Here is a 27140-nt window from a genome sequence, read left to right as displayed (position 1 = left end):
CCGTGCGGTTGCATTCTCCAGCTTCGTCATAGGTGTTGATCAGGATCTCGATGCCGGCAACCGGTCGTTCTGAGGCGCCGCTGCGCGCTCCGACTCGGGATCATATTTCAGCTGCCGGTCCTTTAGACACGCAGCTTCTGCTCCAATTTCAGATCTGTCTGCAGATGGCCCTTATGACACTCGGCTGCAAACTCCACCCAAGGATCTTGGTTTCAGCAGGACGTCCTTTTGACATGCTGCTGCTCACCCCTGCGGTACTTTTCTAGCTGGCGCTTTCCTTGTTGCTTCTTTCCTTGCTTTATCTCTGGAACAGCTGCTTTCCTCCTGCGTCTTCGCTGTAAGAACGCCATCCCTCCTCTGCTTTCCGTCTTCTTCATGTGCTGTCCTCCTCCAGCGGAAGCATCCTGTCTACTGCGCCAGTAAATTTATATCTCGTGCTTCCGTGACGGTGAGGGGGAGCGACGATGAGTGACGAAATACGGATAGCGACACTTGAAGACAGCAGAGTCTAACTAGAGTTTATACTAAAAACTACAATATATAAAACTAAGTGAGGTAATATATGGATCAGGCTAACTCGGCGTAGCCGAAGATAAAGAGAAGATATAGCACAGACCAGTCGAGACGGCTCTCGGGTTAAATTTTAATGCCTCAAAGCCTAGCTCACACTCGATTCGTAGTCAACTGCAGCAAGCATCACCATGATTATTTGCTTGCTGCTTACCACACCACTTCCGACTTTACTAGAACTAATAACCCTCTCCCGAGACACATATTCAAGCTAAAGAGCAGCAGGAAAGTACAAACATACAAATGGCAGCAATCCGAGCGACAATTTTGGCCTGCCTAATCCCAGTCTCTGCCCTAAAACCTTAACCTGCGCACAGTCCCCTCTCTTACAGAGAGAGAGAACAACAAACAACGAAACACCGGACGCTGTCAGCGTTTACTTTCGTAGCCCTGTGTCGCCTACTCGTTCACACCGCGCACCTGGTCATTTCAACGCCATGGTTGACAATGCTAATTTGACAATGTCGATTTGACGCACCCTTCCCGTACTTCGCGTCCTGCACCGCGATAAATGATTGTCACTGACCTTCGCCCTCGCGAGCATGTTATTATTACCGACATGACTCGCCGGGAACCCCTCCCAAGCAGATGCATCTCCCTTTTGTCATACGGGGGCTACGTCATCGTTGAAACCTCTACTCACCAGTCGTTAGACGCAGTTACGCCTGGTTGTGCCGGTGGGGTTATCACACAGTAGCCCACCGTCAACAGGGTTGTGCCAAGGAGTTGTTGCGTAGCGCTCGTCACCCATTTCGTGAACGAGGGCTCTCAGCTCCCTGAGCTGTAGCGATGAATCCGAGTCGGCGCTGGTGAGATGAAGAAAAAGTTTTATACACTATTTACAGGCATTTACACAACGAGATAGGCTCTGGGGCCGAAAGCTAACATAGCCATACGCGATTGTTCTCGCGCAGCGACGGCCGGGGAGATTACGACGCGTCCGCTCTCTCACGGGGCGAACTGCTCCCGATGGACGCTAGTGACGAACTCACACTCGGAGTCTCGAACGGAAGCACTTGAGTCTTCGTAAACCAAGAAACCGTTGACGGTCAAATGGTCCAATCCGATGGCAGCACTTTCGCAGGGCCAATGGGAGAGCTTGCTGCGCTCTTGCTTCAAATATGCCGCGGGGCGAGGTGTCCACTGCCAGGGCCACGGCGCGGAGCTGTCTGGATGCTCAGCTCATGTACAAACACGCCGCTTCTCTCCCCTTGGCACGGCTCGCCTCCAGTGCACCGGTGCTTTGTCGAGAAGTATCCGGATTTTGTGAAGGAGGCATTTGCCGGAAAAGTTTGGCGTCCGGCTAAATTTCTGGGCGGCTTTGGCCGGGCACAACAGCCTGTGATACCAACGGCCTCCATAAATGCTGTTCACCTAGCACCACGCGAATATATTGCTGTCGACAAGCTCCTCTGTGCTATGTACGCACAAACAACCACTGCTACCGAGGGCTGACGCTTGACAGTGTCCGCCACATTGCCGCGTATCTACTCAGATCCTTACAGGCTTTTCGACACAGTAATGCGGTAAACAGCTCCTCCCTTGCTAACGGTGCAGAAGTCGTGAAGAGATTGACACCACACTTGGACAATACATAATTCGAACGGGCAGAGGGCCAGTCACGTGGACATTTTGCGCTCCATTCCTATAGTTTATCATACCGTAAAACACTGGGTCTGCATCACACTGCCAACAAGACCAGCACTTTTAAAAGCGATTACACATGTTTGAGAAGGCCAAATGAGACATATATTGCACTACTTGAGCGGATATACATTATGGAGGTTTACTGGGGAGACGAGAACTGAGAGTATGGTTCGTTGTCAATAAAGATACCTATAGCTATATTCGAATTTTATAAAATTAATTAGAGGGTGGCAGTTATCGTAATTAACCTGAATAAGCAGTATAAACTGAAGGGGTGGCAGGTCTACGCGCCTACATTTAGAGATGATGACTAGGCAGTCGAAAGCTTCTACGAAGAAGTAGAATTGCAATGGGGAAAGTAAAGAGATAGTGTACTGTAGTAATAACGAGTGACGTAAATGCCGAGGTAGAAAAAACATGCTGGAGACCTGGCAGTGGGTTATATGGCATTGGTCCTAGAAATACCAAGGAGGACGTACTAGTTCAGTTTAAAGAGCCAAATAAATTACGAATCATGAATATATTCTTCAGCAAACGGAAGCAATGCAGGTGGACATGGAAAAGCCTCAACGGGGAGACCAAAAATGAATTCGATTTCATACTTTGTACGCACCTCGTCATTGCGCAGGATGTAGAGGTAATGGGAAAAGTGCGATGCAGTGACCATAGAATGGTAAGGTCATGAATTAGTCTAGATCTGAAGTGGGAGCGAAACAGATTAGTGATAAAGAAGTCCATCAAAGAATTAGCTTTTGAGGGGGAGGGTAGAATTCAAGATCTCGCTACAGAATAGGTTCTTAGCTATAACGGAGGATGACGACCCTTGCGTAGAAGAGATGAACAATAAATTCAGATATATCATTACTGATTGCGCGGTAGAAGTAGATGGTAGGAAAGTTAGAGAGGATACCACAAACTATCTAAAGAGACGAAAGATTTGATTATGAAACGACAAAGTATCAAGAATTACCAGCTAACAGACAAGATAGAACTTGCAGAGATATCAAAGCGAATCAATAAACGTAAAATGGACGATATAAGTAAGCATAACACGGAGAAAATTGTGAATGCTTAAAGAACGGAGGCAGCTTTAAAGCAGCGAAGCGGAAATTGGGCATAGGCAAACAAGCAGATATATGCGCTAAGGGACAGGGCGGGCAATGCCATCACGAATATGGCCAAGATATTCAAAGTACCGTAGGAGTTATATAGTGATCTATACAGTCGTGAAGTCGTCATGACAATAATGCGATTAGCAGTAGTGAAAAGTGTCAGACATTCTGAAAGTGACGAAGGACGAGGTTAAGAAAGTGTTAGAAACTGTGACAAGGGGTAAGCAGTTGTGGAGGAGCAGGTAAGTACAGATTTTTTGAAGGACGGGGGATGTCGTGCTAGGAAATCTGGCCATGCTGTATACGCAACGCCTGGTCTCATCAACGGTATCGGAAACATGAAAGAACGCTAACACTGTATTATTTTGTAAGAAAGGGGACGCTAAGGACTTGAAAAGTTACAAACCATTATTAGGTCCTGGTCGAGCGCCTGTGGTATCGCACCGCTGCCAGCAGTTATTACGTTTGAGGCTCGCGTGCTCAGCCCACCGCTGACGCCAGTTATTACATGCGGCGCGCGGCCCCTCGGTAGCGTTGGCCTGGCGGCTCCGTGGCTCGGCGGACGGCAGCAACGGTCCCGGCAAAGACGAGGCGTTTTCAAACGAAACAACCTGTACTACATCATGAAGAAACGGGCAGAGAAGCTGACCCGGAGAGAATACAGACACTCTCACACAGCTGGTGTCTAGCGTCGTGTCAACGGCGCGTCAAAGTAGCCTCTGTCTCAGCGGAGTCTGCCGCTGCTTTTTATATGCATGCTAGTTCACAGGGAAAGGGGGAAGCCCTCACAGGGAAGGGAGAGCCGAACACGTTTGGACAAGACGGGATGATTCAATCGCAGGTGGTCCGACCTAAAACCCCTCAATAAACTAAAAGTAGCGCCATCTCCTCTCTCCTCCTCCGGTGGCGCCGCTGCTCCTCTCGCATTTCGACCGTGGCTCCACCTACGGGGTGCGCGACTAACGCGCGCTCTCCGGAGCAGGCGCAGGTAAAAGCGCTGGCGCCGGGTCTCACTAGAGCATTTCAGCTTGCATTTTGTCGCAATGTGTACAGGTTAAAATATTATTCACTGCTGAAACATATTTACCGAATGTTGACAGGGATTTCCCGCCAAAATAGTTTCAGCTGTGAGTGTCTTACACCACATGTACGCGATTTCGGCGTTGGTTCAACTTGCCGTCATCTCCGTGTGTCTGTATTTCGTCACCCTTGGCCAAACTCAGCGACATGCTTTAAAAAAATTGTAACTAGGTGGCGGAGAGGAAAAATTTAGCAACAGTACGTGTATGGTTACTTTGCAGCGTTGACTATTTTGCGAGCTGCCGGTAAACTTGAGAACTGTGGCAGCAGTTGTCTTCCATGTATTTTCAACATCAGCTGCAGATCAGAATTAACTAGGCGGCGGAAGCTCCAGTCTGTGTGGTGTCTTTGCAGCTTTAACCGACTTGTGAGCTACCGGTAAACTTGGGAAGGGTGGTAGCAGTTATTTTTTTATATATTTTGCGCTGAGACGGTGCCGTTTTCAGCTGTCATGGTGTGTCACCATACGTACACGATTTCGGCGTCGGTTTAACTCGCCTTCACCTCCTTGAGTCCGTCAGCCGTTGATAAATGCGCAACATGTTTGAAAAAAATTTAAGTAGGCGGCGGAAGCTGCAATCTGTGTGGTTTCTTTGCAGGTTTGACTGAATTGTAAACTACCGTTAAACTTGAGAAGCGTGGTAGCAGTTTTTTTTTTATATTTTGCGCTAAAACGATTCCGTTTTGAACTGTCAGTGTGTGACACCATTCGTACGCGATGTCTGCGTTGGTTGAACTCGCCTTCACCTCCGTGCTTCTATCAGCCGCCGGCTAAAGAGCGCAACATGCTTGAAAAAAAAAAAATTAACTAGCCGGCGGAGGAGAACAATTTAGCAGCAGTCCGCGTGGTTTCTTTGCAACTTTGACTGACTTGTGAGCTACCAGTAAACTTGAGAAGCGTGATAGTTTAATAACGTTGTTTATTGCCTCAGTGCATAAAAGAATATGTAAAAAATAAAATAAAAGAGGTATGAAACATCAATTAAGAGCAAAAACCATATTGCTTTACTTTGTGTAAATATATGGTGGAAAACAAAAAGCAGGACCCATAAAATACTATAAGTATACATTTATACAGACTTGTTCAAGATGAAACAAACTAGACACGGCATAAATAAGATTAAAACATGCTCTGTACAGCATGAAATAATACGGAAGAGGCATACCTGTAGAACATAGGATAAAAAATATTGCCAACACATATACAGTAGGATACAACTTAATAAAACAACTTAATGAAGCCAGACCTTCCTCCGAGCAGCATTTCGATTCCCGGACGGTATTCTAAATAACCTCTTGCGATCACGCTCAGTTGTGCAGCACCCGAATGCGCAGCAAGCCGGCATTTGAAACAAAGGACTTCAAAGAGCAGCGACAAAGAGGTGCGAACCGCAGCAAAACATATGGCGATATGTGCCGCGCGCGCGCCGCCAGCACCGCTGGAAAGGAGGAAACGTGCAAAAAAAAAAAAGCGCGCGCAAGCACGTGACGGCGCTCGGCCAATGAGAGGGTCGAACGACGAAGGAGAGCGCCGGAGAGGAGGCGGGCGGCAAACTTCACATGTTGGCGCTACTTTTAGTATATTGAGGGGTTTTAGGTCCGACCGCATCTCCTCCACCTCCTGCAGACGGGCGAGGGCGACGCACTCTCCTTCGAGCTCCAGGCTTGGCCGGCGTTTGCACACACACGCACACACACATATTTGGCGCGTGGCAGGATCACGTGGAGACTTGCCCGCGGGAGGAAGCGTTGAGCGGCCGATGAACGGCGCGGTTCTGCCTGTTGCTATGCGGTTGCCGCGTCAGCTGGCCCGCTTGTCGGTGGAGAAACGTAACACCACAAAGGTTACTATCTGTTACGTATAAGCAGTTTACTTAGGTAATCGGTAACACAGTCAGGACAACCTTAGTTTTTTATCAAGCAAAAGATCAAGCAAGTTTCGGAAAGGCTACTCTGCTATCGATCATATCCATACCATTACCCACGTGGTTGAAAAATGCTGGGAATATAACCAGCCCTTGTATATAGCATTTATTTTTTGCCAAAAAACGTTTGACTCAGTAGAATTCTCGTCACTCAATGCAGGCACTGCGAAATCAGGGTGGAGAGGAGCCGAATGGAAAAGTATTGGAATATATCTGTAGTGGCTTCACAGCAATTATAATTACGCATAAGAACGTAACCAAATTCATATAAAGAAAGCTGTTAGGCAAGAAGGCACGATCTCCTCAGTACTATTCACAGCTTGCTTTGAGGAAGTATTCAGAGACTTGGAATGGGAGCAGTTATTGATGGATAAAACATCACTAATCTGCGATTCTCTGATGACATTGCCTTGCTAAGTAACTCAGAGCATGAACTGCAAAGAATTTTTGATGAGTTAGACAGGAAAAAGTAGAAAGGTAGGCTTGAAAACCAATACTTGCTGCAAATTTCCTTAGGTCAGATAGGGTTGCACTGATAACATTTGAATAATTACAAAATGAACCAAAAGTAGAAAAAGAAAATCGATATGAACAGGTCCGAAAAATCTAGGAAAAAGCGAACGCAAAAACATCGCCGATACTACTTGCCGTCTCATTTATTCAATAAAATATTCTATTTTTGGGCTGCAGTTTATAGATTTCAGCGTCCCAAACTTACTCAGGCTATGAGAGACATCGCAGTGCAGGGCTCCAGAAATTTCGACCACCAGGGTTTCATTACGGAGTGGCTTTCTTTTTTTCCCTCATCGAAAAGCTGCTGCTGCGGGCGGAATTAGATTGCGCCTCCTGGAACATAGAAGTCGAGGGCCCTAACCACTGCAGCAACGCGGCGGGCGATTAACTTTAAGCTGTTTAAGCAAAGTTACAGGAAACTGAACACAACTGACAGTTCACTGCGAAACTGAGAAACACACAAGCAAAAAAGAACCAGCAATTTTTGTACCATGGCGTACTGGAAACAAAAGATATACATTTTTAATTATCAAGCTTTCACACATGACCAAATAAAGAAGGCTTGGTATCGAAGAAATAAAATATAGTTCGAAAATCTTGACATTCGTCATATACTGAATTTTTTCACAATTGATTTAGAGGCTTAACTCTAAATTACACATTCAAATACAATGAAAAAAATTGTTGCAAGTAAGCGTAGGTAAATAAACAGGTAGACAATACAGCAATACTTCAGTACATTTGGTAACACATGTTTGATGCAAGAAAAAAATGTGGTAGAACTTCAGCGCTACAGGAGAACTCACTGGAATATAAAAACAGTTTTTGAACATAAATATAAATTGACTAAAACAAGCAATATGACAAGAAGAAAACAAGAAAACACGGGAAGACCCGTATTGGCACACTCTCGACTGCAAAAAAATGAAATTGATTGAAGTGCGCCTAGCAATTCCTTAGAAGAAACTTATCACAGCTGAAAAAAAAAATTATCAGGTAAAATAAAGGGAACGAGAAAAATAGACACCAAGACAAGAACAGAACTTTGTTCACTTGCACTGCTTCGAATATCTGCTGCTGTATTTCTGTCGCTGCTCATCAAACTGGAGACTTCATGCTCTAAGAGCTTACAAACACCAGCTTCTCTAGTCTATGCACCTTGAACCTATTGCTGCTGTTGGTAGGGACACATACAACAATTTCGCGAGTTTATCTTACACACGGGAATAGAGACCGCAACACATATTACAGCAAACTTCTGGAAGCATGAAATTGTCACTTATATCTTTTTATAATCAATTAAAAATGGCGCAACCAGCGAACGCGCCGCTAGAAGAGAAAACAAGAGTGCGGTTTGAACGAAGCTACACATATTTATTAATATAAATAACTGATGTTTTCAAATTTTCGTTTTTTCTCTGGTTTTTTTCATTGAAAATTTTCGAAAATGTTACTTATGTCCGGCGCCGGAGAGGAAGGCTTGTTTATCCACCACCTCAAGCTCAATTAGCTACTGCAACGCCTCCTGTATCAGCCAGCGTGTCACGAAGCGTTTTCTATCAACCAGGCAAAAGCGCCAGCGAACACTGTAGGGGCTTTATTTCGGATAATTGGCAACTTCACGGTTGGGCTGTGTGAAGGGAAGCACCAGCCTCTTTCGGGGGCTTTCTAAGAAGGGCATCCAAAAAACGAATTCCAGTCATTTTTTTTTTCTCAAATGTACGCAACTCACAAGTGTTACAGCCGTATATCGGTCCGACTTGTATAATGCAAAATGGTTCAGATTGCTTCGATTTCAATCATCCATGAGCGAGGATATACACACCTTCTTTTTACAACCTTGTTTCCTTCACGGAGCCAACAGGTGCCAACCCCCGTCCTCATAACAGCCTGAAAAAAAAAAAAAAAAAAGAAAAATAAAAGTAGTTGCCAAATGTGGTTTCACCGCACTTCCCCTTCGGCCCCATGTGATTTTCATCGTTGCGCTTTACCGATTAAGGTTTCTTAACGACGAAAACGTCACTCACATCACGAGAGAGAGAGAGAGAAAACATTTATTGCTCTAAAAAGTTTCTGGTTTTAGCGGCGGGCCGATGTTTTCATATCTTCGGCCTCTTCACAAGGTCGGCGCCCCTATTCCAGGGCACCGCTGAGTCTTGCTGCTTCGCAGGCGTGCCCCACCAGTGCCCTTTGGGCCGTGAGCTCGCTGCTGGTCAGCAGACCCTCCCATTGTTCCGCACTCGGGTTATTTAGTTTGTGGAAGGCTCTGTTTCGTTCGCATTCCCATGTGATGTGGTATAGTGTGGGGGTTGCCCCGCACCACGGACATGTGTTCCTGTATTGTGTAGGGAACATCTTGTGTAGTATGTATAGATTGTGGAATGTCCCTGCTTGCAGTCTCCGCCAGCAGACCGCCTCGTGCTGTGTTAATGATCTGTGGGGTGGTGGGTATTTGAACCTCCGCCCTCTGTGGCAGTTTAGTATTTCTGTATACGTTGGTTCCACCGTTATGGGGTCCTCCAGGGCTTCTGACTGCCCTGCTCGGTTCGTGATCTCGCGAACTAGGCTGTCTACCCTCGAGTTACCCTCTATCCCGGTGTGTGCCGGTATCCAGAAAATCCTGTGTCTTAAGGTCTTATTTGGAAGCCTTGCTTCGAGGAGGATGCTCAGCGCTTCCTTGCTTATTTTGCCCCGTGTGTAGTTCCTGCATGCTGCTTTGGAGTCTGTTAGGATTATGAGAGACTTGTTCCTACGGTAACCTTCGGCCGCCGCTAGAGCTACGGCAGCCTCCTCCCCCTCCGTTACCGTACAGTTTCTTAACGTCGCACTGCTGATTGGTTCCCCCATGTGGTCTACCACTGCTGCCGCGACTCTGAACTTTCTGGTCCTGCGGTCCCATGGGTATAGGGCCGCGTCTGTGTATACTGTATTTTCCATTGTGGCTAGGTTCCGCTGCACATAGTCTGCCCTGGCCTGCCTTCTAGCGGCGTGGACGTTGGGATCCATGTTTCTCGGCAGGGGGCTGACATCCAGTGTTTGACGGACCTCGTCTGGAATGGTGGCTGTTCTATCTACGATCCCTTCTATGTCGTGTCCTAATCTCTCTAGGAGCTTGCGGCCGGTGACTGTCTGTTGGAGCCTGACTATTTGCGCACTTAGCTGGGCGTCCGTTAGTTCTTTGAATGTGTTGTTTAGGCCCATTTGTAGCAGCTTTTCATTTTATGTGTTTTTTGGTAGGTGGAGTGCCGTCTTGTACGCTATTCTTAGCAGCGCCTCCGTCTGTTCTTTGTCTTTCTTGGTCATGCGGTGGTATGGCAACGAGTACGTGACTTTTCTGACTATCAGGCTTTTGACGAGCTTGATCGTGTCGCTTTCCTTCATCCCGCTTCTATTCTGCGATACCCTCTTTATCATGCGGCTTACTTGTTCTGTTGACGTCTTGAGTAGACTGATTGTGTGGGTACATCTTCTGCTTCCTTGGATCCACATGCCTAGGATGCGTATCATGTCCCTTTCCGGTATATTTTGGCCTTCTAACCTTACTGTCAGGTCCACCTTGGTGGGGTTGGACCCTACCCTAAGAAGTTCCGACTTCTCCGTGGCACAGGTTAGGCCCCTTTCTCTCACGTGCTCTTCTACACATGTTGCTGCTTCCTGCAGTCTCTCTTGCTTTTGTCCTAGCGAGCCTCGATTCGTCCAGACGGTAATGTCGTCGGCGTACATTGCGTGTTGAATGCCATCGATCTTGCTGAGTTTTCTGGCCAGTCCGATCATCGCAATGTTGAAGAGCACTGGTGAGATTACGGATCCTTGCGGCGTGCCCTTTCGTGGGGTGGTGAAGGTGTCGCTTCGCAGGCCTCCCAACCCCCCTGTCGCTGTGCGTTCTGATAGGAAGGATCTTACGTAGTCGTGAGTCCTCCTTCCGCAATTGGCGTTGTTTAGGCCTTCCATGACGGGCTTCGTGGCTAACATTGTCGAAGGCCCCTTTGATCTCCAGGGCCATGATAATGTTTTCGCCAGTTCTGGGTGCCGTGTCTATGATTTCTTCCTTGATCTGCAGTAGGACGTCTTGCGTTGACAGGTTCGCCCGGAAGCCGAACATGCTGTGCGGGTACTGCTCCTCGGCCTCTAGATATTGTTGGATTCGCCTGGTGACGATTCTCTCGTACAATTTGCCAAGGCACGACGTGAGGCGAATGGGTCTCAGGTTCTCTATCTGAAGTTTCTTGCCGGGCTTGGGTATCATAACCACGACAGCGTGCTTCCACTCCTTCGGGACCATCCCTTCTGCCCACGAAAACACGGCTGTACCAGAAGGAAAAATTATGCTACAAAGGAGGCATGCCCTTGTTCCCCATAAAGCCGCAAAGAAGAACGACTTGACCGCGATCGCTTTGAAAATTATTACAGGTCCGGCAGATGTGCAGCTGTACCCTTATTGAAAATCAAAACAATGAATAAACAATGCACAAAACACAACAACGAAGGACATAACTTTCTGGATAACCCTCGTAGTTATTTCCTTGAATTTCAGTCCATTTTCTGTTCGGTCATTCATATTTCATGGTTCAAAGTTCTTTAAGAGGACATGTTAGTGGAATACTTCCTTTTTGTTTTAAATGTTATTGCTAGGTGAAAGAAAACTGTGCCACTTATCTTTGCAAATGTGTTTTAGTGCTGCGAAGTTTTCCTGTCCTAAATGCCACGCATTAGCGAAAAAGAGTGCATGCTTCTGCAGCTGTTGAATATGGCAGTACGCATGATAGAACAGTGCCAAATTGTATTTTTTAACTCTAACATTCCACTGTGTACAATTAGGCAAATTAATGTTGTTGCCTTCGCAATGCATTATCTTGATACAATTTTATATCTGGTGCGTCGTTTTCAGTGGCTGGTGTTTGGATATTGAAAACATTTTTGAGTAAAAAATATTATTGATTGCATTAAAACACGGACCGTTGCGATTATTAATGGAGAATAAAGATTATGCGTGCTAAATTTGGCTTTCATATTGTCACGACTGAAGTCAGAGGGAGCCGTGAAAGTACACGTAGCCGAGGACCCGAGAATAAGGTCGGCTTGTAGTTCCGAACACAGAGTCACAGAGTCCAGCACCAGCGCGCCGCTCGTGCCAACCACCGCTTCGTCGTCGTCGGCACCAAACACGGCTGTCGCGCGGCGCTAGGCACGTGGCAATATGACTAAATAAGTACATGTGTTATGCACCGGTCGCATTTGGCCAGAAATAGGAAGTTGAGAAAGTTGAGAGTGAAAGAGCACGGTTCTGGTGATGAAAGTCTTGTTATTACTATTGATTCCTGGGAGTGTGGTACGGCTAAGTCTGCCTTTTGAAGAATATGCATAGGCCTACCGGCTTGCGCAAGTGTTATCGCGGGGAACGCCGTAATTTCAAGCATCGTGCGCTTGGAAAAGGGTCTGATCTGCCCGTTGCAATAGCAGCCGGGAGTGCTTCAAGTGAGCTTTTTTTTTTCTTTTATCAATACCCGATCATTTCTGGGTCTGGTTTTTATTTTATATAGAATTGAAGAGGAATGAACAAGTGAAAGATCTCAAGCCTCAAATGTTAAAAAAAAAAAAATGTCGTTTTTCGGCGTGCGTGTCCCCTTGAACTTCGACATGGACAGTTTTTCTCTTGTGTGTGTGTGTGTGTGTGTGTGTGTGTGTGTGTGTGTGTGTGTGTGTGTGTGTGTGTGTGTGTGTGTGTGTGTGTGTGTGTGTGTGTGTGTGTGTGTGTGTGTGCGCGCGCGTGTGCGTGCGTGCGTGCGTGCGTGCGTGTGTGTGTGTGTGTGTGTGTGTGTGTGTGTGTGTGTGTGTGTGTGTGTTTTGATTATTAGCAACTGGTATTTTAATCATTTTTACGCCTGAAAGATTGATTAAAATAGCAGACAACCTGTATCGTCAATGGGATGACGTCCGGTCCCCTGCCAACTGAGCTAAGGCGACAGGTCCACCCTTCTATCTGCCGAGGAATTTGTGTCGTGTACATCGTGAGTGTTCACCAAAGCCACCCTCTTCCATAGTGGTGGTCAGCGAACCTCCTGCAACACCATGAGCTCCACGTGAAGCGTACTCAAACGGTGAAAGGAAACCGTGCGAGAATCCTTTTAGCTGCCTGCGGAATTAAGACTGCCGTGGCCTAGTGGTTAGAGCGCCCGTCTCGGCTGCGGGAGGTGGTCAGTTCGAAACCCACCGCCGGACACCCACCGGTAAAAATGGGTACAAGCGTCCCCCGGCCTGGTGCTCGGCTTTTACAGGGGTGTGCGTTTGGGAGAAGCTCCGTAAACCCCGCTGCGCGCCCCTCCTCCGCAGTGGGCCCAAACCCAGTTTCGAACCTCGCAGCCTCGCAGCCCGTCTCGGCTGCGGGAGGTGGTCAGTTCGAAACCCGCCGCCGGACACCCACCGGTAAAATTGGGTACAAGCGTCCCCCGGCCCGGCGCCCGGCTCCTTTAGGGGTGTGCGTTTGGAAGAGGCTCTGCTAACCCTGCTGTGCCCCTTCGGGGGCTTAGTTTCGAACAACCATGGCCTGCAAAGGCCGTGCCGAATAACAAAACCCCGGGCTGCGTGACAAAAAAAAAAAAACCAGAAAATCCTCGCAGTCCAGAGCAGGTCGGCTCCGGCTGCAACAAAAAAAAAAAAAAGGGCCACATAATGGGCTGTTGCCGCGCAAGGCGGACTTATTGTTGTCCGATGGCGGAACGAATCACTGCCACATCGGCGCAACTACCCATTTTTACCGGTGGGTGTCCGGCGGTGGGTTTCGAACTGACCACCTCCCGCAGCCGAGACGGGCGCTCTAACCACTAGGCAGCGGGGTTTACGGAGCTTCTCCCAAACGCACACCCCTGTAAAAGCCGAGCACCAGGCCGGGGGACGCTTGTACCCATTTTTACCGGTGGGTGTCCGGCGGTGGGTTTCGAACTGACCACCTCCCGCAGCCGAGACGGGCGCTCTAACCACTTTGCAAGTACCTTTGCAAGACAAACAGAACCACCTTTGCAGGCTGCGAGGTTCGAAACTGGGTTTGGGCCCACTGCGGAGGAGGGGCGCGCAGCGGGGTTTACGGAGCTTCTCCCAAACGCACACCCCTGTAAAAGCCGAGCACCAGGCCGGGGGACGCTTGTACCCATTTTTACCGGTGGGTGTCCGGCGGTGGGTTTCGAACTGACCACCTCGTAAAGCTATTAACTGTACAATGGAGGGAATATGAGGGGCCCGTTATGACGAAGACATAACTATATTACGCAGTGAATATCATTACCCTAATCTTTTCTTGGTTTCGGCGACTGACTTATTTCATATGCGCGTACGTCAAAACAAGTCCGTCAATTCCCTGCATTTCTGTGCTCAAATAGCTTTACCTGGGAGGAGCTGCTCCCTCTTTCGCACGGCGATGGAAGTGGGGACTCATGGGACTCCTTTGGAACCCGGTGGGTCGGCAGCGGCCGCCTAGAGGAAGCGCCTCTACCACGCGAGTGACGCAAGCAGCGAGGCAACAGTGCTGTACTCGGATGCTATTGATGACTTTTCAACCGACAACGATGGGTTCGTGCTGGTACTTAGCAAGAAAGCCAAGCGAAGAGAATACTCGTCATCGTTAAGCTCGTCCACGGCCATCACGACGCAATGTGCCCCGACACGCATCGTCTCGTTTGTGCCAGAGATGCAGCAGACAATTTCAACCTATTCAATAAGTAAGCCACGTATGTGTTCCTCGAAGGCCTCGGCCCTAGAATGATTGAAGATGTCAGAGTGAACACTGACGAAAATATAATCACCATTGATGTCATGGAGCGGAACGCATATTGGCGAGATTGACCGCCATCAACATACTCGGCGACATCAGTATGCACTCCCATATTCTCTAGGACAGCGGCACTACAGCCGGTGTCATTCACACTGTCGATGTGGCCATCTCTGATGCCGATTTACCTGTAATAATCAAGCCAGCGCCAAAGAGCATCTCCGCAAGTTCAGCGCCCCAGGAGATGTAAATGAACCAAGCTCACTTTCAAGGGCGTCTACATATCCTCGCATGTGAAGGTTGGGCATTTTCGACACCCGATACGACCTTTCGTGCCCAAGTCATTTCAATGCCGGAAGTGCATAAAGGTCGGGCAGGTGAGTGGTGGATTCAAAAATTTCATCGTGTGCCCTAGATGCTCTGAAGTATATAGCGGCAACATTTGTCGCGCGACTGTCCTGAAGTGCGCCAACTGTCGTGGCCCTCATAATTCCTCCTGTAAGGACTGCCCCCGCCTAAAGACCTAATGGGCAGTGCTGAAGCAAATAATGCGTGATCACTCTACAGAGGCCGCTGCTAAGGTGCGACGACGTCGTTCGCGTCGCCAAAGACCGTCTAAGAAAGCAGTTACTTTTGATAGCGAGGCCTCGAACACTCTTGCCTCATGTCCTAATCCGACACCTGCTGTACTAAATCAAGGGACCTCGACTGGCGCCGGGCGTGCTGTCTCAGACGTTAATTTGCCACCGCTACCAACACCTTCCCAATTCACTGAGCCAGGAAACTTGCCGCGAACCCATTGTTTTGCACGTACTACCGAACCAAACAAAGCTCAGGATGTAGGACATGGCTGATACCTATAGGTCATTGCCATTCTCACGTTCATGTATAATGCCATGCGCGGTCTGCTATCCAGCTGGCGCACGCCAGCAGCACAGAATGCGCTACAGGTACTGAACGCGCTAACACCAGTTCTCGCGGTTCTACAGTAGCAGGCGCAATGGCTACCCAAGAATTACCATTTGGAGAAAAACTCAAGGACACTTCTATTTTTCAATGGAATGCCCGTGGGCTCCAGTCCTGAATTGCAGATATTCGGCAATATGTTAATGTGAATCATATCGCCATCCTTGTTATTTGTGAATCGAATGTACCAAAACTCTTGCGACTGTCAGGCTACGAGGTATTTACATCTCCCACGCACCAGGAAAATAGCAAAGTCATCGTCTACACTCAACGTGAACTCACGTATGTACTCCCTCCGGTTTCTCGCAATAGCGATAACCAGTACGCTTACCTGACAGTAAAGAGGCGCAATCTCACGTTTACGCTTTGCATGTATTTCGCCATCAATTCGTTTTGACGCCACACGATTGAACGACTTGATGGCGATTACACCTGGCCCTTGGATCATCATAGGAGACTTTAACGCTCACCACATCATGTGGGGAGGCGTTCGAATCAACCTTAAGGGTAGAAAGCTTACGTCCTTCGCCTCTGACCATGACCCTCAGCGTCTTATGACGGTCATCATCATCATCATCATCAGCCTGATTATACCCACTGCAGGGCGAAGGCCTCTCCCATATTTCTCCACTTAACCCGGTTCTGTGCTAGCTGCATCCACTTGACCCCTGCGAACTTCTTAATCTCATCCGCCCACCTAACTTTCTGCCGCCCCCTGCTACGCCTTCCTTCCCTTGGAATCCAGTTTGTTACCCTCAGCGACCATCGGTTATCCTCTCTTCGCCCTACATGTCCTGCCCATGTCCATTTCTTCTTCTTAGTTTCTACTAGAATGTCGGTAACTTGAGTTATTTCTCTGACCCACTCTGCACGCTTTCTATCTCTTAATGTTACCCCTACCATTTTTCGTTCCATAGCCCTAATGACGGTATCCAGGCCTATCTTTATGGTGTCTACAAGGGGGCAGTGTGACGGGCGACGTATCCGCGCCTTGTGAGAGGGAGGCGCGATCCGCGATGAAATTTCCCGGCGCCGCAAGGGGCGCTGCCACTCTCCTCCACGCCGCGCTTTCCTCCTCGATTCTCCTCGCGCGGCGGCGGCGAGCGCTGCGCACGACACGCTTTTTCCCCCTGACGCCCGCCGGCCGGCCGCAGCAGTGAGTGAAGCGCAAGCTTTTGGGCCAGGTCTGCGCTCCAGGAGTGCACAAAATTTTTGAAAAATTGCGAGAAAAGCATTGAGAATGCCTATAGTAAAGTTCATGAATTGATTGCTTTCTTCTTAGAACTGTTTGAATGGGGAATACTGATAAACAAAGCTTTCAGGCGAGTTCTGTGCTACAGACACTTTTTAAGTCTCATGATAAGGTTTTACTTTGTGCACTTAATCTAGTACTGCCTCTGACTTTGTGTTTGTTTTTTTTTAGAGCTTGAAATCTGTCACCGCGGTAAAACTTCAGAAAACGATCCAGGCTGGTGCTTTGAGCTTCAAGATTAGAGAAGGTTAAAGCAGGACTTAGTCTATTTCGCTACTGTCAAGCTATCTCTCTAAGCATAGTATATGTCACGTGATCAACCATGAGATTGCATTATTGGTTAATTGTACATGTATTTCAATCAATTATTGGGCCAAATTAATGGATAGTTAGTAAATTGCAATTAAAATCTAAATTTTAGCTGCAACACCGAACCGTATACCGTTGGAAAGCTTAGGCCAAGTGTAATGGCACTGTGCTAGTTAGCGATCCGCGATAATCTGCGTTCATTAGTTAATTTTGTATAAAATCAAATTTTGAGCTGTTCCTTGCTGCTTCGAGGCAAGGAACAGGTTTGCCACGGCAGTCTTGATATGATGCTGATGGCGGAATTATATAATTTTATAAGTACGTGGCCCCTCACTGACTTCGCGGGTGGTTAAAAGACAGCAGGGTACACTGGGAGAAGTGGTGGGCCCTATTGCCGATACACTGAAGTTCTGGGGCAAGCATGCTGTGGTCTCATGCGCTGTGTAAAAGAGCTTGATTTCATTGAACGCAACAATCAAATAAAAAAATTACAAGGTGCACATAGGTCTTCAACGTGCGGAAATGAGAAAGCATATAACTGCCAATTCATTAACTATCGCTATCCTATCTATCACTATATCTACTAATGCCAGAGACCTATCGTAACTGTCACTATCCGCAACGAACACTATCACCTCACTATCCGGGCCTATTACTATAATTTACTATTATTATCCGTAACAGTCACCATCATTACCTATCACTATTCATAACCATCACTATTTAATCTGATGCCGTCCCATGACCCATTGATATACTTCAATTTTCATTGACTTACGTTGTCAGTCATATCTCTATTATCTCATAATATCTGACGAGACAACTATACATTGACTTTTAATTCTTATACTTTCTTGTTTTCTCATAAATGGAGGTGGGAAAAGAGCAAGCCACAGAAATAACTGACTACTATCAGCGCGAGGTTCATGTCTCTGTCGAGGAGGCTTCCTTTACTTCAGGACAGGTCGGTGAGAGAAAATTGATGGAACTGCGTTTGGTCTGTTTTTTTTTTTCGAGTTCGTGTAATATTGGCGGCTCAAACTGGTCTTCAGTGAAATGTAGCTAGAACATAGAGCGATGAGATAATTACTCAGGCTAGGTGAAAAAAAAAATCTTGCATACAATTGAAATGAGTAATATGTTACAGTGTTAAGAATTGTTGCTCGCAAAATGTTCCCCTATTTTTACATAATAACTATGATCATCATTGATTGTTTAAGTTTCGTAAATACAGAAAATTGATGCAATGATTCCGGCTGATTTGACATCGATGGGATAACTTTTCTCGCAATAAATGAATACGCGGAATCGCGCTTTTAGAGCTCCAGCTTTCAAAGCGAAGGTAACCTGCCAACGCCTTGTAGTCATGGTCAAAGTGAAGCGTGTGTGATCATATGAACACCTCCTGCACATTGGCCGTATCCCTGATAAAACGAACGCATATTTTTTAACCCACGCGTGCGTCGAAGCATGACAAGACACATTCAAGAATTGAAAAAAAAAAAAAAAAATGCCATACGACCTAACTAGTGAAGATTACCCGCAATACCTCGGGTTTACTTGCCAAAGAGTTTTTCAGGGCCAGCATTCAATGCTCCCGAGTAACCGACGCACACTACAAGTAAAAGCTGGAAAGGCTAGCTCCTCTACAAGCCCGAATTTTGATTTTTAGTGAAGGAGGCCAGGGATCCTAGCATAATCGCGACAAATGCAATCGAGAGACTGTAATTTTCCAGTTATTTCTGACAGCAAAAAACAGATTATAGCGCCCTGTTTCTCACTGTACAGAAGTCGAAGCGTGTTAAATGATGGAGCCTTGGAGCCTCGCAGAATATTCAGCATGCTGCAGAGGACAACCTTATTTTTATACAATGAACATGCTGCCGCCGCAAAAATATTGAGCAGCAAGCAGGAATAAAAAACGCAGCGTCAGGTGACGCGTTATTACGGGGAGTGAGAAAGGCACTCGACGTCGCAAACAACTCTGTTGTTTCTAGGAATAAACGTCTTTCGACTAATCTTGTGAATCCATTGACTTGTGCGCAAGCCGTCACGCTTGCCTTGAGATATCATGAATACCGCATAACCATCTTCAGGTCGCTTGCTGCAGTTGTACGCGCAACAGCACGGCATAGAGCTTGCACGCTGCAATAAAAGCACAGCGCGCAATATTCGCTCGCCGAGACTAGGGGAAAAATGGCGCGAAGTAAAAAGAAAACACAAGGAAAACGCTGGACGCGCGTCGGTTTCCAATGGCAACGGCAGGGAGACCAATCGTCGCTCAGGAAATCGGGCGGAGAGCCGGCCTTCAGCGAAGGGGCGCGCAAGGGGCGAGGAGGAGGCGAGGAGGTAGCGCGGCGGCGGCAAAGTTCAATCGTTGGCGTAACTTTCAAAGTATCAAGGGGTTTTAGTGGAGTCGAGTCACGAGGGGACATGCAGGCTGGCACGCTCCATTCAGAGGAAAAAAAATTATCAGAAGACAAACTAGCGAGGCAACGAAGAAATAAATTTTTCCCACAAATCCTCGCCCCCAAACGTTTGTTCCTGGCTGTAGCATATATAAAACTATGCTGGCCGGCGTTAGTAGGGGACGCATTCACATTGTTTGTTAAAAAAAGAAAACGTTTTATGCTTTCAGTGTGCATGATTTCGCGCAGTTTCTCAGTAGTCTAACAAACTCCACCAAGTGGGATTCGCGATGTTCATCGTAAAGAGGTTACTGCAAAATATTTCCAGTTTGTGGTGCTAACTATAGATTCATTTTTTTTTTTACTCTTTGAATAAAGGACAAGGCTCTTCAAAATGAGCGCCATAAACATTTGAAGTTATTAACAGAGTGATTTCGAAGCAGAGCCATTAATTTGTTGTTCGGTTGCTCTGACGTCTGCATTTGTATATAACAAGCATCATTTATGCTTTTGTGGACATTTTGTGCAAATGATTTCTTTGCCTTAATTGTAATGAAGTGTTTCCTTTGGTCTTGTGGATTTGTCCAGCAAAAGCAGTGATTGAAAATATTTAGTGCATGATATGAGATGCGCCAGAACATCCACAAACGCACCTATTATTTATGAGCTACAGCTTCCAAGTAACGTAGCCATAAACGGCATGTTGCTGGCGCATGCAGCCCGACGAACAGACAGCGCTCTGTTCGTCGTCCTGTCTTTTTTACGTTTGTCTACTTGTTAGCGTGTCGTAGCGCGCTGAGAACTAATTTGCTAGTGCGTCCTTTTTTTTTTTTTCTGTGGCCACTCATTATATTTGCCGCGGCTGCAGCCGAACTCCAAAGCTCCCAGTCAGAGTTCCGAATTGTCCATGTTCACTTGTGCTACCAAGCTTTTAGTGAAAACTTAACGCGTACAGAGCTAATATGAGTGGACACGGCGACAGTGGACACGGCGACAGTACTTGCAATCTGGCACTGAATCGCTCCCACTTTGCTATGCAGGCCCTGCTTGCATTCCTTCTGCCGTGGTTATCGGCCACTTCGTGGAACCCGATATGCCAGTCTCCGACGCCGACACTGGGTTGCTACCACGCCTGCTTTGAACAGAAGCGTTTTGAACAAGTATAACTATCTAACATCAGCTATCGACACTTGTTCTTCTAAAATAATCGCCTTAACAGAAACATTGTTCACTGCGCATATTCACGACAGTGAAATCTTTTTAAACGCTGAACATTTTTCATTTTTCCGGTGTGATCGTGGCACGCAGCGAGGCGGCGGAGTGCTCCTAGCTATTTCCATTGACATTCCTTCATCATGCATACACATCCAGACTAACCTGGAAATAGTTTGGTCCGCGATCCCCCTTAATCACCAGCGAGTAGTGATAGGGGTTTGCTACCGTCCACCTTCCTCGTTGCCTACGTTTAGTGAAGAACTTTATGATGCTATTAATATGGTCACTACACGTTTTCCTTCATGTCCGCTTTTCTTATTTGGTGATTTTAATTTTCCGAACATAACATGGATCTCGGACCCCCCTTCAATGTCCCCGTTCTCTTCTCAAGGTCGCGAGTTCATAGATGTATGCACAACATTCTCTTTAGTACAATTGTGCACACAAGCAACTAGAATAACAGCAAACGCAGCGAATATACTAGATTTAGTCTTAACAAATCGATCTGACATAGTATCACTTATAACATACCTTCCGGGCATCAGCGACCACTTGCTGCTGCACCTTGACATTAACCTATCTCCTACGAATAACCTTAAAAAGAAAAACGTTATACGTGGCTACAACAGAGCAAACTTTGAGGCGATAAATTACGAGCTATCTTCTTTTATCAGTGTTTTCCTTGATAACTTTGACAACCGTAGTGTGCAAACTAACTGGAGCGTGTTCACAGCTATAGTGACCCAACTAACTGAACAGTTCATTCCCCTTCGCACGGTAACCGATCACTCAAACGCTCCCTGGTATAATAATCACAACAAGCGTCTAACAAAAAGAAACGCCTCTACCGTATTGCGAAGCTTTCCCCAACTAGCGAGCGATGGGCTTCATATACAGTTGCGTCCCATACGTACCGTCTTTGCCAAAAGTAACCAGGCTGCTGCGAAGGCTGGCGGAGCAAGTGCGCGGCCGTGTGGCGGCATTGCGCTCCCTGTTGCTTATCGGTGCTCGTCAGCTCCGAGGGTACAACAGCTGGCGTAACTTCGCACCCTCATTCTCGCTCGTTGGATGATAAAAACTAGGCGCGTATGATGTGCGGGCTGCGGTTTCAGGTGTGCGAAGCTTGGTTATGCCAGCGAGGGCGCTCAGTATAGCGACGGGGCTATTCGCTCTCCTCGGCAACTGCCCTGAAGCAGATGTCGCGTTTCTCGCTATATAATTATACGTGCTTGTATTCTGCAACCCGCTACTGAAACACACCAGCAGAATTGCGCTCTCCTGCCTGTTTGATGCGCCTGTACATAAAGAATGATAACGCACCTTGAAATTTCAACATGCTTTCTCCGAGGTGCCTTGCGTACTGCAATTTTACGGACCGTAACTCCGGTACAAAGTTATGGGAAAGCTTGTGAACCCTTCCAAGCCACCTTATTTCTCTTTTAGGCTTGAAAATTGTGCTAGTCCCTTGGGGAGGCTGTGTATAAATAAGATCAATGTTTGATTCTAACAAATTCTTGCATTTGCTTGTAGGCAAGTTTTGGTATAGGTAACAAACGATAAGGAATGCTTCCTCACATTTAGCTATTATATGCACATGACTGCTTTCTCGTTCGCGGAACCCTTGTTCCAGAGCAGCATTGTCTGGCAAATCTAGCACATATTCGTCCTAGAAACGAACAACAGCTCACCGTGTCTACTATCACCTGCTGTTTTGTTTTCCGCAGTTGCCGAGAAGAGATAATAGCCCCGTCGCTATACTGAGCGCCCTCGCTGGGCACAACCAGGCTTCGCACGCGTGAAACCGCAGCCCACACATCATACGCGCCTAGTTTTTATCATCCAACGGGCGAGAGTGAGGGTGCGAAGTTACGTCAGCTGTTGTACCCTCGAGCTGACGAGCACCGATAAGCCACAGCGAGCGCAACGCCGCCACACGGCAACGCGCTTGCTCCCGCAGCCTTCGGAGCAGCGTTACTTTTGGCAAAGACGGTACGTACGTGCATGCGCTCAAAGAAGATAAAATGAAAATTTACTCTCGTGTACTGCCCTCTATGCTAACCACAAGTGTGAAAAAATTCTGGCGTGTCATTAATCCTTCCACTGATGATAGCATCGCCCTAACTTACCCATCAGGTGACCCCGTTCCCTTCCGACGTTTGTGCTACGATTCTGAACCGCGCATTTACTGACAACTTTACAACCATATCTGATGTACGTATGCCAACAATACACTATTCAAACTATTTTATCATGCCCCCAATAACCATTGATATGCCAGGTGTCAACAAGCTTATTGATGGTCTCAGTTTTCACTCTGCTCCGGGATATGACTGTATTAATTCAAAGTTCTTAAAAAACACTTCGGCTTATTCTTCTATAATGTTATCAAAACTTTTCCAGCAATCACTTGATCATTCAACACTTCCTAATGAGTGGAAAATCGGAAAAGTGGTTCCAGTCTACAAATCCGGCAGTAAAGCATCCCCTAGTAATTATCGTCCAATATCCCTTACTATAGTACCTGTTGCAAAATGCTCGAACATATAATATTCACTAACCTTGTTAATTTCCTCGAATCGAACTCGTTTTTTACATCAGCGCAACATGGTTTTCAGAAATCTTACTCGTGTGAAACACAGTTAATATCATTTACACATGCTCTGCATCACATTCTAGACATCTCATCACTAGCTGACTGCATATTCTTAGATTTTTCTAAAGCGTTCGACAAGGTCTGTCACAAACTACTACTTCACAAACTATCAAATTTGAACATTGACTGTAACTTATTGAAATGGATTGAATGTTTTTTACTTAATCGCTCACAATTTGTCTCTGCTAATGGTTATAACTCTAGCCTTACAGAGGTGTGTTCTGGAGTTCCACAAGGTTACGTTCTTGGTCCTCTTTTGTTTCTGATTTACATTAGCGATCTTGCCTCTCTTGTCAATTCTCATATTCACCTCTTCGCCGATGATTGTGTCATTTATAGAGAAATAACCAATGCTAACGACATTACCTTACTTCAGTCAGACCTTTCTGCTATTGGTAAATGGTGCAAGGATTGGCTAATTAAGCTAAATATTAACAAATGCAAAGTCATGCGCGTATCTAGAAAAACTTCTTCTCCACCCCACTACTACCTCGATAACATTTCCTTGGAATCAGTTCCGTCATACAAATACCTCGGCATCCACATTACTAGTAACCTCGACTGGTCCCTCCATACCGAGAACATAATTAAAAATGCTAATCGCATGCTAGGCTACTTACGTCGCAACTTTTATAATGTTCCTTCTCACTTGAAACTGTTACTATACAAAACATTAATAAGATCCAAACTCGAGTATGCTTCACCGGTATGGGACCCTACTCATGTGAACTTAATTACTGATCCCGAGATGGTCCAAAATACCTCTGTACGTTTTATTCTTGCTAACTACGACCGAACAGCCAGTATAACAGCCATGAAGACTAATTTGTGCCTCCCTCTACTGACATCGCGCAGAAAAGTTTTCCGAATAACCCTGTTCCACAAGTTGTACCATCATCCCGGTATTCGTGATCGCCTCATTCCCTGTCCAATTTATGTATCCCATCGCATTGACCATCAACACAAAGTTGGAATTTTATGATGTAACACGAAATGCTTCTCGCAATCTTTCTTGCCGCGAACCTCACGAGACTGGAACCACCTTCCCGCAGAAATTGTTGGCATTACTATGAGCAGTTCCGCGTAGCTCTAGCTAACATTGTATACTCAGGTGCTATTTGACATTCATGTACATACTGTACTCTCTTCATTTTTGTGTATTTACCACTCCCCCTCTGTAATGCCTCTGGCCCTGAGGGGTAATGTAAATAAATAAATAAATAAATAAATAAATAAATAAATAAATAAATAAATAAATAAATAAATAAATAAATAAATATTCTGATATGCGTTCTATTAAAGCTTGCTTTTCCTGAACTGCGTCGCTAAACTCCATTTGCGCGCACTGATGAAGAAAACAATGCATCTTTTCATCTCTGATCTGCAAACATTTCGTCATGTTGGCATCGCACCAGAATAAAAATTCAAACGCGACGCAAAATTCACGCGACACGCGTGCCTGGTGCCCTGTGCAGGCCCCTCCAACCGCCGCGACGGCTGCACACCAGCTGCAAGTAACGCCATCTATAGCTTTCATCGCTCCCCTGTGCGCCTCGCCGCTCCCGCCCGTCACACTGCCCCCTTCTAGACACCATTCTATCTTCGTGGGGCGACCTACAGCAGCTGTCTTGACTTGGCTTTCGTGTCTCGATGCGCCTTACCAGCAGCGTCTGATGGTTCGCGGATATAAAAACGCACGGAAGCGACCACATCCCTACATATCTGATCATTAATGGCCTTTCCACATTCACCTCTACCACACATATGCGCCGCATCCATCGGTCAGCGTTTCAAGCACTTATGGAAGATGCTCGCAGAGCAGGCCCGTCCGCAGATTTTGAGGACAAAATTAATGATGCCATGGTAAACTCGACGTCTTTATTCACCCCAATGCCTAACTATACAGAGTTTGATATTGACCTACAGCGTCTGCGATCACTGTGGCGGAGGGCAGAGCGTAGATATATACTGACGCACAAAGTCGCGCCTCGACCTCACAGATGTGAGGCGTATGCAAAAGAAAAGAAAATTCAACGCAGAATTCAAGCCCTCCAGGTTACACTTGGAGGTCATTCTGTGAAACGCTTGACCCACGGAAGCCTTTATCACGCATCTGGAATGTCGTTCGTGGCCTTCGAACATTCCCTCAGCACCTCTACCTATTCAAATCTCTCGCACTCTACCAAAGACGTGGTAAGGTCGAGATAGCTGAAGATTTCTGCGCTAGGGTAGCAGGCCAACGGACCCCAATGGCAACGCTACATTTCAACGATGTTCCCGCTTCTCGGGATTCACGAATGGACGCTCCCTTCTCCATTAAGGAACTTCACACTGCGCTGACTTGCTCCAGGTCATTATCGCCGGTTCCCGACGGTGTGACATATTCCGTGCTTGGATACATCGGACAAGAAATTAGACGCGTTCTTTTGGAATATTACAACAAATCATGGAGTGAGGGTACAGTTCCAGACGAGTGCAAGTGCATTCGTTTAGTTCCGTTTCTGAAACCAGGTAAATCGCCTCTGGACTTGACATCATACCGTCCAATTCCACTGGCTAGCCGCGTCGGCAAAGTACTGTAAAATACCTGGAGTGCTACCGTATATATCCGGATATAATTTCCGGGTTTCGACGGGGACTCTCTTCATTTGACAACGTGGTGGACCTGGCATCACCTGTACAGCGTCAAAATGTTTGAAACGCTTGCCCGGAGCGGTGTTCCTGGCTATAAAGGGTGCATATGGCAACGTCACTCACCGGGCCATTTTGGACACTCTGGCAGCTGCCAAACTTGGCAGTCGCGTATTCTGCTGGATACGGAGTTATCTATCCAATAGGTCTCTATTTGTGCGTACTGAGGTTGGCCCAACATCCCATTTCACATCCCGTGGACTCCCACGGGGTGGAGTACTAAGCCTAACGCTTTTCAATCTTACACTTGTCGGGCTTGTCGACTTAATACAACAGTCGGCGCAACTCTCAGTCTATGCAGATGACATCTGTATCTGGCAATCAGGAGTTACGCGCCCCACATGTTCGAGCGAGGCTTCAAAAGACGGCAAGTATAGTTGAGTCCTGCCACCACCTTCAAGGTCTGCAGATTTCAACCGAAAAGTGTCCGCTCGTTGCGTTTACACGGAAGAACATGTCTCCTTACACCATAAGCATAAATGGTAGAACAATGCCCTACGAAAGCAGCCATCGCATTCTAGTAGTGATCATCAACCAAAATCTTTCTTGGATTCCCCATATTTAATTCATGAAAAAGAGGCTGTAAGCGATTGTTCACGTCATCGCCTTTCTTGAGGGAAAGTCGTGGGGAGCGTCAGTACAGTCGATGCTCCAGCTGTACAATGCAGTATTCATGGGATTCCTTCGGTACAGCCTACCTGCACTTGGAAACATCAGAAAAGCAACATACGAAGTCTACAGAGCGTTCAAGTTCGAGCTTTGCGAACCTGACTAGGATTGCCGAAATGTGTCTCTACGGCCGCTATCGTATTATTGCCCAGAAGCATCCCATCCCTGCCTTACCTAAGAGTTGATGAACTGAGGTCACATTTCCGATACATTTCCCGGGTTCCGTCTCACCGCTTGGGCAGTCTTACTATTACCAGGCCGCGTACATCATTTGCAGAGACCATTGATGCACATTACGCTATTCTTCCGTCCCAGTTTAGACCAGTCTCTACACCGTGCTCTCCACTATGGAGCCTTAATCAACCCTT

At 46.8% G+C, this 27140-nt stretch overlaps 1 long non-coding RNA gene across 1 annotated transcript; it reads right to left on the bottom strand.

The window, feature by feature from the left end:
- Nucleotides 1-5318: 5318 nt before the first annotated feature.
- LOC146204689 (uncharacterized) lies at nt 5319-22568 on the bottom strand. Its single transcript, XR_014702874.1, has 4 exons — nt 21674-22568; nt 8673-8737; nt 7053-7180; nt 5319-6222 (listed from the first exon to the last, which is right to left on the bottom strand). It is a non-coding gene; the product is annotated as an uncharacterized LOC146204689 (long non-coding RNA).
- Between the last annotated feature and the right edge of the window lie 4572 nt (nt 22569-27140).

The sequence above is a fragment of the Amblyomma maculatum genome, chromosome 1 (assembly GCF_055883805.1).
Source record: "Amblyomma maculatum isolate TAMU_Amacu chromosome 1, ASM5588380v1, whole genome shotgun sequence".
Classification (NCBI taxonomy): domain Eukaryota; kingdom Metazoa; phylum Arthropoda; class Arachnida; order Ixodida; family Ixodidae; genus Amblyomma; species Amblyomma maculatum.
Note: the sequence above shows the minus strand (reverse complement) of the source record. Positions and strands in the feature narration are given on the sequence as shown.